The sequence below is a fragment of the Ascidiella aspersa genome, chromosome 7, assembly GCF_963924565.1.
Source record: "Ascidiella aspersa chromosome 7, kaAscAspe10.2, whole genome shotgun sequence".
NCBI classification, from domain to species: Eukaryota; Metazoa; Chordata; class Ascidiacea; order Phlebobranchia; family Ascidiidae; genus Ascidiella; species Ascidiella aspersa.
In genome coordinates, this window is record NC_139453.1 from 19,681,145 (window position 1) to 19,693,614 (window position 12,470).

The following is a 12,470-nucleotide window of genomic DNA, read 5'->3' on the forward strand; positions in this document are numbered from 1 at the left end:
TAACAAATTCCTAAATCAAAACATGATGTTTATAACTGACAAATATACAAACGCTACGCATATCTAGAATGGTACGAAAATAACTTAGCATACCCTAACATTTTAAAGATATTACAAAAACACGATTATAAAACTGATTATATATATTTTTTGAAAATTTAAATAAATTAAATCAAAAAGCTGTAATTTGGATTCCGTTTGTTGTTGTCTTGTCGCCAGAGTGCTTACCACGCATGACCAGTCAACCGTTTCACAACAGTTTTAAAAATCAAAATCCTTGATTGACAAAATAAAAAAATAGTACAATCATAGAGCACTAATACTAGAGCCGACACTCGTAAATATCGGCAGATCGGTCACGCTTGGATAAACCGGGTAAGATTCGACCTTTTCCAATATCGCTTGATACAGCAGTGGATAAAAAAGTGAACATGACACACTGTTGCATTCCGGGGTGCAATTATACAAACCGATCAAAGTTTGTTAGGTCTTTGTTTGCCATAGGAAGACCAGATTTGGCAAAAAATGAAGAGGAAAAAGCGCACAGGACAAGCTTGCGTCATTTTATTTTGCAGTTTAGAGATCCTTGCCAAAATGACAAAATTAAACACATGTTACATAAGGAAACGTAGGTTGCTGTTTTTCTGTATATAAGTGCTCGTTTTAAGAAAATGATAATATATTCAGGGCGGCGATTTGTGAAGCCCATTTTGAAAAAGAGAAAATTATTGCACATAGAACAAGAAAATGATTAGCGATTGGGGCACTTCCAACATTGCTCCTGCCTACTTAATTTAGTGCTCTATGGTACAATCATAAAATTATTATTACAACATATGTTGAGATTTTCCTGTTATATCAAGCACATTGTAGGGGACTTAAGCCAATGTACTTTTCTCTCAAATTACACACTTACAAATCATGCCCACCTGCAGCAAGCTTACGTTTTACGTTGTTCCGGTATTTTAAAATGCGCTGGGATAAGCCAATGCTATACACACACAGTATATTTCAACAGTGTGGTCACAGTATATTTTCAACAGTACCGCATATCTAACTCCATCCATCGAAACTAAACAAACTTTTCCGGCATTTTAAAGTGAATATTGTCAGACTGCGAAATACATTTTACAAAAAATGGCGGTAAAAAGTGCACTTTTACAGTAGGAAACACGTCAAGCTATTATGGCCATCGTACAGTCGAGTCTAATTGATTGTTTCAGTAGCATTTCAATAGAGGAAAAGCGAATGCGTTGGTTATCAGCTGGTCCAATGCCGACTGTGACAGCGGGGCGCATAAAGTAGGCCTACGGGAGAAAAGGAAATATGGAAGAACAATTTTAATCAGAGGTTTCCTTTACGCAGGCGAAACAAACACGTTTCATTAAAAAATATAAATAACGATGCCTGCAACTCGCTATATCAGCTATCCTTTCCCCCTGGAGTAGGAAAAATGTTAGTCTTTGTGTTTCTTTTTGAATCCTTACAGGACCCGATCACGACTCACGAGTTACCAGTATGCAGAGAGTATCTTTCTAGATTAATGTAAAATATATATCTGCTACTTAGGGAGCACATCTATAGTGTGGATTAGGCGATTTAAGATTAGCACTGTTTTCCAACTCAATTGGCATTTTAGAGTAGAAACTTTCAATCTTTCATGCAGCAACTAACTATATAGTTTTATAATTTGGAATTCGAATTGCGTTTTTAAGACGATCATTTTTACTGCATTATAGTCAGGGCCGGATTTACCAATAGGCTAGGCAAGCTGAAGCCTAGGGCCTCAACGTCCAGGGAACTCGAAATTCGGTTTCGAAGTTGACAAAACTTGACAAGTTTAAACCCTACCTAAAGTATATATATATGTTCAAGAGTAGAAAATTCGATACACAACTGGTTTCAACCACGTTGTAAACCAGGGATCGGCAACCTACGGCCCACGGGCCGGATCCGGCCCGCCGATGTAATTCATCCGGCTCGCCGCTTCTTTGACAAACTTAGACAAGTTCATTTCACATACTTTTTGACTATTTTTACTACTTAATTGCGAAATTTTTTTTTTTTTCGAATGTTTATTCTACGTCCGCTTTGTTTAGTTTAGATGCTGCGTTTTCAACTAGATCAGCGCTTTGCGCCGTGGAAGGCTGCCAAATGGGACGCGAAAAATCAGAAAACGTATTAAAAATTTTTAGACATATATTTTTTAACATTTTTTATTTTCGGCATTATATAAAAAACTTGCAAGAAATTTAAAAGAAATACCAGTATACCAAAAAAATCGCGCTCGCTTCGCTCGCCAGGTGCGCCTTGACTTAAAACGGTTAACAAGCACACCGCTAGATTAACTTTAAATGTTATCGCGTTCCCTCAAAGTAGTTTTACTACACTTTTCATTAGTAGTATGGATGACGACGTGTGAACTCGAATTTTAAACTAAACAAACGCTTTTTGTCGCGCTTTGCGCAACACTTTACTGCCTCTGTAAATGTAGTTAAACACGCCTTTAAGTGCAAAAAATATCAAAGGCCCGCCTGATTCATAGTTGTTCTAACATTTCAAAAACACAATTCTTAGTTAAAATTTTGTGGGGCCCGCAGAGACCTTTCTGAGTTTGGATTTGGCCCGCGACTAGAAAAAGGTTACCGACCCCTGTTGTAAACAGTCATTATTACGTCGTTTGCATCTTAATAAGGGGGCGCAGCAGCAGTGCTAGGTCGTTTTCATAGGGTTAGCGAAGTTCTTCAGAAATCTGAATCGTTATTAAGTACTTGTGCCGATTTGTACAGTTCACTTGTACACTTTCTAAGAGAAATTATAGATGGGTTTGACAATTTTGATCAGGAAGTAAAAGCAACCTTGCCGAATATTAACTACAGAGCTGTCACTATAGGAGACAAAGAAATGCACCTGACGCTTTAAGTGAACTTCCTGCCAAGGAAATGTTTAAAATAAATTCCTTTGTCCTTATGCTCGACGCACTTGAAGCCAATTTAAGAAGAACAGCTAATGTGTACAGTGACATTGCACAAATGTTCCTCTTTCCTGCTAATTTGAAAGCAACTAAAGTAGAAATTGTACGAGGCGTAGAACTTTTAAAGGAAACGTATCCATAAGACGTTGACCCAAAACTTACTGATGAGCTTCTACAATTTCATTTGTACGTGAGACAAACATAAAACCAAGGGCTTACCGGTACAGAAGAGCAATATATTTCTTTGTCTCATGGAGACAAGGAAAAAAATAAACACTGCCTTTTCTAATGTGGAAGCAATATTAAGACTGTTTCTAAGATTAATGGTCACTAACTGCATTCTGCAGATGCCTTCATTCTGCAGATGCCTTTATCACTTTCTAACTGTACTACTCTTGGTTGTAAGTCGGTTATTCCTGTAAGTAGCACACTCTTTAAAATGTGCTGTCGGGCGACAAAATAAAACCTAACAATACCCCTAATGTACTTGAATATACGTGTTTCAGCATATAGAGAAAGCACTCTTTTAAAACAAACAGACCTCTTTATTGGTTATGTTGGTAATACACATTTTAAACAACAAAACAAATACAGGTAGGCCTATATTGCAGTTAGTGGAAGCATAGCATGGCAGAATTACTCACAAAAGGAAATGCTGATTTATTTGCCATTTTTTTATGAATTTCATCAGTAACTTGCAATATTTAATTAACGATCATGACTATTTAAATCAGTGGTCGGCAAACTGTGGGCCGCGAGTCACTTTTGAATAGCTTAATTAGTGTTATCATGTAGTTGTGTGCCGCGTGATAGCCGTACATTCATCACACTGTATTTAAAAGTTGGTGTGGCTAAGTATTTTTACATTGTCTCAGGCAGTGTTTTCGGCATTAAGGAGTCGTATAATATTTCACCTTTTCTTGGGGTCAACAGCCTGCCCTAAACTGTATGAACTTAGTTAGACTTCCTGCAAAATGCAATCTCTACCAAAATAAATGTATAAGTTGAAAATAATTTTCTGTTCAACTTAATTTGGTGCGTATCGTGAGTAACATTTAAGACTAACGTAATGGATTTCTTTTACGCGTTTCGTGCGAACGTTTTACGTGATTGCGGGTGCCGCCATTCAGCCTTGTAATTGATATAGTGTTTATCTTTTATGCATTTAAGTACACGTCTATGGTAAGAGATTCGCCAACTAAAAACAAATAGACGCAATTTTTAAGCGTTTTGCGAAATAAACTTGCTTTAGTTACATAATACCACACTGGTTGGTTCGAGAACAACATACACATTTCTTAAATTACTTGAACTACGGCGTTACTTGTGACGTCAAATGTAAGGATTTTTATGTATATACTTTAATCTATTCAGCCCAAAAGCGCGTGTTCTATAATTTCTTGCATCCTGTGACTCATAACTGTACAGTCCAATTTCTGTTAAATGTTACAATAATATTACCTTAGGACGGAAATAATTTTGCTGATCATGTAGTCGTGTGTTGTAAGAGTGTATACTAGTTAGGGGAACAAGCAAATTGAAGAAAGCATCCGGTAAGTGTGTCGCAGACTAGATCGGGACACAATCCCCAAAGTAGCTGCTAAGGATAGGAATGACTTTACTTTCTCGAGCAAGACGTTTATTGGACAGAACGACAATCAGTACACGGCAACTAACCACGCACACCAAGTGCTCGCATAAGGCTACAGCTTGTCTCTAACCAACGAGATTGCAAACCGTGCTCAAATGCGTCCGATTCTCTCGGTATCCACCCGACGAATGATATCAAAACGACACCACACAATAGCAAACGAAATCGGCACAAAGATATCACGCAGCGCCGATAAAACCGAGGCTGCGAAATTCACAAATGTCCTATTCCTGAGGGGAAACCGTGGCGACGGGAGCCGACCCGGACGGCAGTTCCCGCGGCCTAACACATTAGTTATGCTTCAAAGGGTAACAATAATTAAATTTGTGACATTTACCCCCTCTTCAAGACAATCCTTGCGATTGGCTAATTTAACGGAACACAAATTTAAAACGAAGTAAAAATAAAGTACAATACACACTTTAGCCCAAGTTAACTTCGCGATGGCACACAGTAAATTGACAACACAAATTGCCAGCAAAAATTAAACAAACTGCAGTCCACACTTTACCCCAACTTAAGACGACTTTGCTATGTTTACATTTTAGCCAGACACAAAACTAAGAAAACCAGCAAAATCAAGACAAACATACTAGCAAATTCGCATACGAGAGACGAAATTTACCTCTCTTTAAAGCTATCTCATGATACATACACTTCAAAGCACAAATTGTAAAGATCACGAAATGAAAAACATCAGACGAGAAAACATCGCATGCACATTTACAGTCGTTTAATTTTAAACAACTCTGGTCATCGCCATGACCCATTTTAACGCGCGCCGCTTAATTTTGTCTCTATCCGGTGAGGGCCGCACATATTGCGCAACCGGTGACAGGTCAAAGATCCTGTTGAGGTTGTTCGGCGTAATGACCTTGCTTCCAACCTGAACCACCTTCGAAAGCGCCCGTAGACCATCCGCAATGCACAAGAACTCCAGCTTCACGTCATCCTCAGAGTAAGAGGTGCAAAGTGTGACCCCGTTTCCTGCTTTTCGAACACCATCTGCTTCTACGCACTCCAATACCTTCGAATTGTCGGCCGCTTTCAATGATTCGAAGCCCGACTGAACGTCTTCAACCCACCGTTCGCTTGTCGCTTCTATCGCCTCGCTGTACAACTGGGCGTCATCACAACCCCTTTTGTTTTCCGCTTCCAAAGCCTCGCTGTACAACTGGACGTCTTCAGAACACTTTTCGTTTGACGTTTCCAAAGCCTCGTCGCACAACTGACCTTCCTCAGTAGAACTCTTCCCGGTCACTTTTCCGCCAACCAAGCTTTCCAAACTGACCTTGCCAGGCGCGGCAATTTCTTTGCTGTTCATCACATTTTTCGCGACAAGCGACGGATGCAAAGCGCCTGTGTATTTCACCTTTGTGACAAATATTTCTGTGGTAGGCACCTCTTCAAACGCTTCTGCTTGCCTGTCCACTTTGACTTGTCGATCTCGCCACTTTTGTTTCCTAGTCCTCTCTTGACTATCATCGGAAGTATTCGGCCTATTTTCCTTTTTCTTGAATTCGACCAGCTTTAATAGGACTGGTCTCCGATGCTGAAGTTGAGCTAATTCAACTTCCAACCGATTCATCTCTAATCGAAACTCGTTTTCTCTTCGGGCTTCTCTGGCCCGCCATTCTTCGGCGGCTGCCCCTTCTTTGGCCCGCCATTCTTCGGCGCCTGCCTCTGCTTCGCGGTAATCTCGATCTGCTTCGGCCAGCCTTTCTTCGGCGGCTGCAATTGATTTGCGGTAATCTCGATCTGCTTCGGCCAGCCTTACTTCGGCGGCTGCTTCTGCTTCGGCCCACCTTTCTTCGGCGGCTGCCATTTCTTTAACCAACCTTACTTTGATGGCTTCCGCTGCTTCGCGGTTTCTTCGAGGTACTTTGGCCCGAATTTCTTCGGCGTGTGCCTCTGCTGCTTCGCGTTCTCTTCGAGCGTCTTCGGCCCGCCTTACTTTGGCGACTGCCTCTGCTTCGCGTTCTCTACGATATGCTTCGGCCCGCCTTACTTTGGCGGCTGCCACTGCTTCGCGTTCTCTGCGATATGCTTCGCGTTCTGTGGTCATCCACTGCAGCTGCTGCTGTTGAAGCACGAACTTCACCAGGGCATCACCTGCGAGTCCTATGCTCTTTCCTGCCTCGATTATCTTGTCCATTTCTACCTCGTCTTGAAGAGGTCTCTAAGTCAAACCTTTTTAATTCCCGGACGAGCCCCCAATTGTCGCAGACTAGATCGGGACACAATCCCCAAAGTAGCTGCTAAGGATAGGAATGACTTTACTTTCTCGAGCAAGACGTTTATTGGACAGAACGACAATCAGTACACGGCAACTAACCACGCACACCAAGTGCTCGCATAAGGCTACAGCTTGTCTCTAACCAACGAGATTGCAAACCGTGCTCAAATGCGTCCGATTCTCTCGGTATCCACCCGACGAATGATATCAAAACGACACCACACAATAGCAAACGAAATCGGCACAAAGATATCACGCAGCGCCGATAAAACCGAGGCTGCGAAATTCACAAATGTCCTATTCCTGAGGGGAAACCGTGGCGACGGGAGCCGACCCGGACGGCAGTTCCCGCGGCCTAACACATTAGTTATGCTTCAAAGGGTAACAATAATTAAATTTGTGACAAAGTGTTTTGTTTGAAATTTGTGTACTGTTTTTAGGATTTCAAGTTTAAATATATCGAGCCTTCAATTGTTGCATTATGTAAAATAGAGAAATCAGTAAAACTTAAAGGCTATAAGAAGACTTTCTCTCATAGAAAGAAACATTTATTTTCTGTCTGGGAGCACACGAGTTTCTTTCTATTTTACCCACTCGCCTGGCGTCTCGCTTAAGAGAGCAGTATGAGTGACGTTGCTCTGTCTCTCTCATTAAAGATTGCCTGTCAGCGACCCAGCGGCGAACATGTGTGCGTGGTCGACCGACCGACCGGCCGACAAACTTTTAAATTTAGTTAGATAGATGTGCAAAAACAAGCACTGTCACCATTGGTTTACGAGCGTTAAGAAAACATTTCATGCCGTTGTTATCAAAAGCAATGCGAAATGTGTCACTAACGTCTAATTTAACGTTAAGACAAACCGCAATGCGACAAAATTTCAACGTCATTTGTTACGTAAAAACGGCGTTGATTCCAAATGTTGAACCTAACATGTGTTACATCATTACGGACGTCACTGAACGTATTATGAACGTTATTTTTACGGTACGACGAAACCACAATGAAACAAATTTACAACGTCATACGTAACATTCAAATAACGTCTATTACTGACGCAATAATAACATTTTTAGACCAGTTTAGGCGTCGTTTACACGTTAAACTAACGCTGTATTTTAACGTTGCGTAAAACTATAATGCAACCAGTTGAGAACGTCATACGTGAAGTAGAAATAACGTTGATTTTTGACATCAAAATTAACTTGTTTTAGACAAATTGTAACGTAATTTTAAACGTTTTAGTAGCTTTCTTTAATAACGTTGAGACAAACAAAATGCAACTAATTTTAAAACGTCATAAATGACGTACAAAAAACGTTGTTTACTGACGTCAAAACTACCGTCTTTTCAGCCACTTTTGACGTCATTTCAAACGTTTTAAAATGGTATTCTTTAACGTTTTGGCGGACTACAAAGCAACCATTAAAACGCCAAGATGACGTACGAACAAGTTAATTACTGACTTCGAAGCTAACTTGTTTTATGCCATTTTGGACGTCAGAGCGAACGTTTTGCATATACTGGTCTACTGATAAGCCCTCAATAATTAAGCTTAAGAACCTTGGAGTATAAATAAACGAGGTGGAACTATAATATGTAATATTATTCACAAAACACTTTAAAATTGTTTCCTACAGAATTACAGTCTAATAGATATTAGTCTTGGAGACATTAGAGTCATGTTGCATGGTCTTCCTTAAAGATGCCATGTGATGATGGACTGTCCATACAGCCAGCAAGATAAAATTACTCATTTTATTGTTTCACTACTTGACTTCTTTAACAATTTCTGGTTCAACAAAGGATCTCCAGATCACTTATTTAAAACATTCAATGTATAGTGTTGTATAAAATTTGTAAGTTATGTTGTTAACTTGCCAGCCGCTGGTTTAAAATAGCTGCCTATATGATCAGGCTGAAAATGTCAACCATCAAAAAGCATTAATTTAAACAGTAGAATTTATCAGTTATGAAAATCCACAATTAAAAATTATGACAAAGTTTTTAACAAGCACATTTTTTAAAACGGTTTTGCCTAAACTATATCTGTGTTTAATTGTGATGACTGTTATATTACACGTCTATAAAATCAATAAACAATAAATAAGTCTATTTGGTTTGTAATTTGTTTTCAATTTTGCGTTTTCCCTGTTTGCTGTAAATCATTTATTGGCATAGAAAAGAAAACGCAGTAAGGATATTATTGGGTATTCTAATTGGAGCGAACTACTTAAAATAAAGTTTCCGGATTCCCATAAAGATCGTTTAACATTAAAACTCACGTTATTTTAAATAAAATCTTAATAACATCAAAAGTAACAAAACAAAGACGTTATACATTATGACTACCAATGTGTCTATTTCAGGATTAGTACTGAAATGTTGGCAAACTATTTTGTAGGGTGTTAAATACAGTATGAAACTGGACTTAGTTATGGGCAACAAATAAACTACTGCGGAACAAACTACTGCGTTTTAAACCACATAAAAGTGCGCTTTTGTCCACTGCAAACTTTTTCCAGATTTAAAAAGAATAAGTGACAGGGTGTCAACGAATCGGTGACAGGGTGTCACTGAATCGTTGACAGGGTGTCACGGAATTAGTTACAGGGTGTCACCAAATCGGTGACAGGGTGTCACCAAATCGGTGACAGGGTGTCACTGAATCGTTGACAGGGTGTCACGGAATCGGTGACAGGGTGTCACCTAATCGGTGACAGGTGTCATCAATTTGGTGACACTGACAGGGTGTCAATAAAAAGTCACGACCCCTCCTCTGGACACATGTGTATATTTTAACAGGGATACATGACCACCGTGCTATCTGAACTCCACTAAATCGAAACTAAACAAACTGTCGTAGCATTTCAAAGTGCATACTGTCAGGTCGCTTAAAGATTTATTCTACATTCACATAATTCAGTATAGTTCGCTTTCAATAAAATGGCTTACAGCGCAGTAAAAACACGTGTTGCCAGTAAGGAGTGCATCGTTGACTGTAGTTTTTGATCAAGCAGCCGCGTGACACTATAGTATATACTGTTTTAATATACTATAGTGACACTATAGCACAAGAGCGACTGCGTTGGGGATTAGCTAAGCCGAAATGCCGACTGGATTTGCCAGAACGGCCAGGAAAGGAAAAGGGTATTGAGGTGAAATATTTAACACTTTAACAGGCGAACGTGCTATAATAACAAGCACAAACAGGCATGCGTCGTTTCTCTACACATGCTTGGAATATTTTTTAAAAAACACCCTGAGGCTACAGCGTTAATATTCTATGGTGAAGTCGCACTAGCAAAAAGTTCAACTTGTTTTACGGGCGGGTAACAGCTGACTGACTGAGACTGACTGTCATTGATTAAGCCAGTGGTTCTCAACCTTTTTTCTTTCGTGGCCCATTTACGTTCCAAAAAAATTCTGTGGCCCAATAAATTTTTATGAAAGAAAAAACTGTAAAATAGGTTTAGAACAAAACACAGCAGAAAATATTTCAAAACAGATGATTTATTCAACCGTGCATTAGTGCACCCGATCCGTTTAGTGCATCCAAAAGGATCCAATTAGTGCATCCAAAGGATCAAAAAAGTCCGACTTTTAGACTTTGAGGTCTCGGACAATGCGCTTCAAAAGATTAAGTTTAATAATACTTGACCTACCTAAACCCAAACGCTAACCCAAATAATGTGCATTGAATTAATAATTACATAAACGCTTTAGGCTCCAATACCTCAATTTCTGACGTAACAATCCTATGACGAGAAACTATCTTATTCCCACCCGAGTTCGGGGTTTTTCCCCAGCATTCAAATAATTATTACATTAACGCACATTATTTGGGTTAGTGTTTGGGTTAGGGTGGGTCAAGTGTTATTAGTGCTATCTCACACTTTTTATAATCTTTTGTGAATGTTCAGCGAATATTTTCAATTTATCTACGCCGGGAGTTTACCTAAAGGTCCAAATTAGTGCATTGCCAGGACCTCAAGGTCTAAAAGTCTAGACTTTTCTGCCATTGGATGCCCTAATTGTCGTAGACCTTTTTGCTTAGAAATGCACTAATTTCTAACGGATCGGTTGATTGGTGAGATGCTTGCGGCTGAACAATAAATTCACATTCCTTTTTAATTCCTCTCCAAGCCATTATTCCTGTAAAATTAAATATAGTGACACAAATGAAACCAAATCTAGCATTTTTAAATTGTTCTGTGGCCCACCTAAAATGTTCTTATGGCCCACCAGTGAGCCATGGTTCACTGGTTGAGAACCGCTGGATTAAGCAAATGTGCGATTGTGCAGCGTTTTTTTGTTTTGGGTACAGTACTATTTTTGCCATTATTTTTTTGTATGCAAAAATAAAATTAGTCTAGTATCCGGCGCTGGTCTAGAATGCTACCACAGCGTTTAAACAATTATTAAAGCAACGCACAATATTTGGGTTAGGGGTGTCGGTTAGTGTTTGGGTGAGGGTGGGTCAAGTGTTATTATTTAATAATCTGCTTAACCTATCTAAACTCAAACGCTAATCGCACTAACCAAAATGCTCGTTGTGGTAGGATTTTAGACCAAAATAATAATTATTGTACCAGAATTGCCGGCGCTGATCTAGAATCCTTACCACTTTTTTACAGTAATAAAACCAGTATCAAAATTGAATAGAAACAATAGCTATGGGAGGATAGATAATAATAATACTCGACCCACCCAAACCTAAATATTGTTAACAACACAGATAACCAAATTTTAAGGTGGACATGTGTGCAATTATGTTTTTTGCCAACCTTAGGTTTGAAATCCTACCAAAATTATTTTTCTCTAAATTTAAGTGTGCAATTTTCTGATTCAGATGTGCAGACAAGTTTCTTCAAAAAAAATATCGTTTGTGCACCTGCCACAGAATGCAGACCGGGTAACATAAACCCCCAGACGAAATGTGGTAGGATTCTAGACCAGCACCAAATGGCCTACAAGGAATAGAGCTGATATAGTGGATATCAGTCTTTAAAAGAAGGTTTGTGTTAAGTGGGATTTTTGCATCTGGTATAGTTTTAGTCGACAGCATGAAAAGATTTACCTTTAGTTGTCCATAGAAATATGGGATCTGCTTTTTTGCATTTTTCTGGCATATGAGTCCACCACCTCCAAAAATTAGTCTAGCACAGTGTTTTTCATCCTATAGATTGCGACCCGTATAATTGTAATAGTTATATATGGTTAGATTTGTTGAACTTGGTTCTGAGCTAGATTTTTTCAAAATTTTAAAAATGCATAGGCAATATTAAGAAATAAATATTGCACCAAGCTCATGACGTTGGCAGTAGGGTTCTGGCGTGCTCGCAAATTTCTTGCCCAAAATATAGGATCCCTACTTCATGGCCTGTGGCCGTTGGATGCCTGGGCACTACAAGTGGCTTCTCACAGTTGCATTATACTTAAAGTTTGTATTATATGATCAAGAGAAAAAACAATAAAACAGCAAAATCAACTGGAGACTAAAAATGGGCATAAATTTAGATGTTGCAATTTCATGATCGCAGCCTTGCTCAACCTGACTTCTGTAATAATCATCCATTTTTTCTGAATATGACTACCATGAGAGGATAAA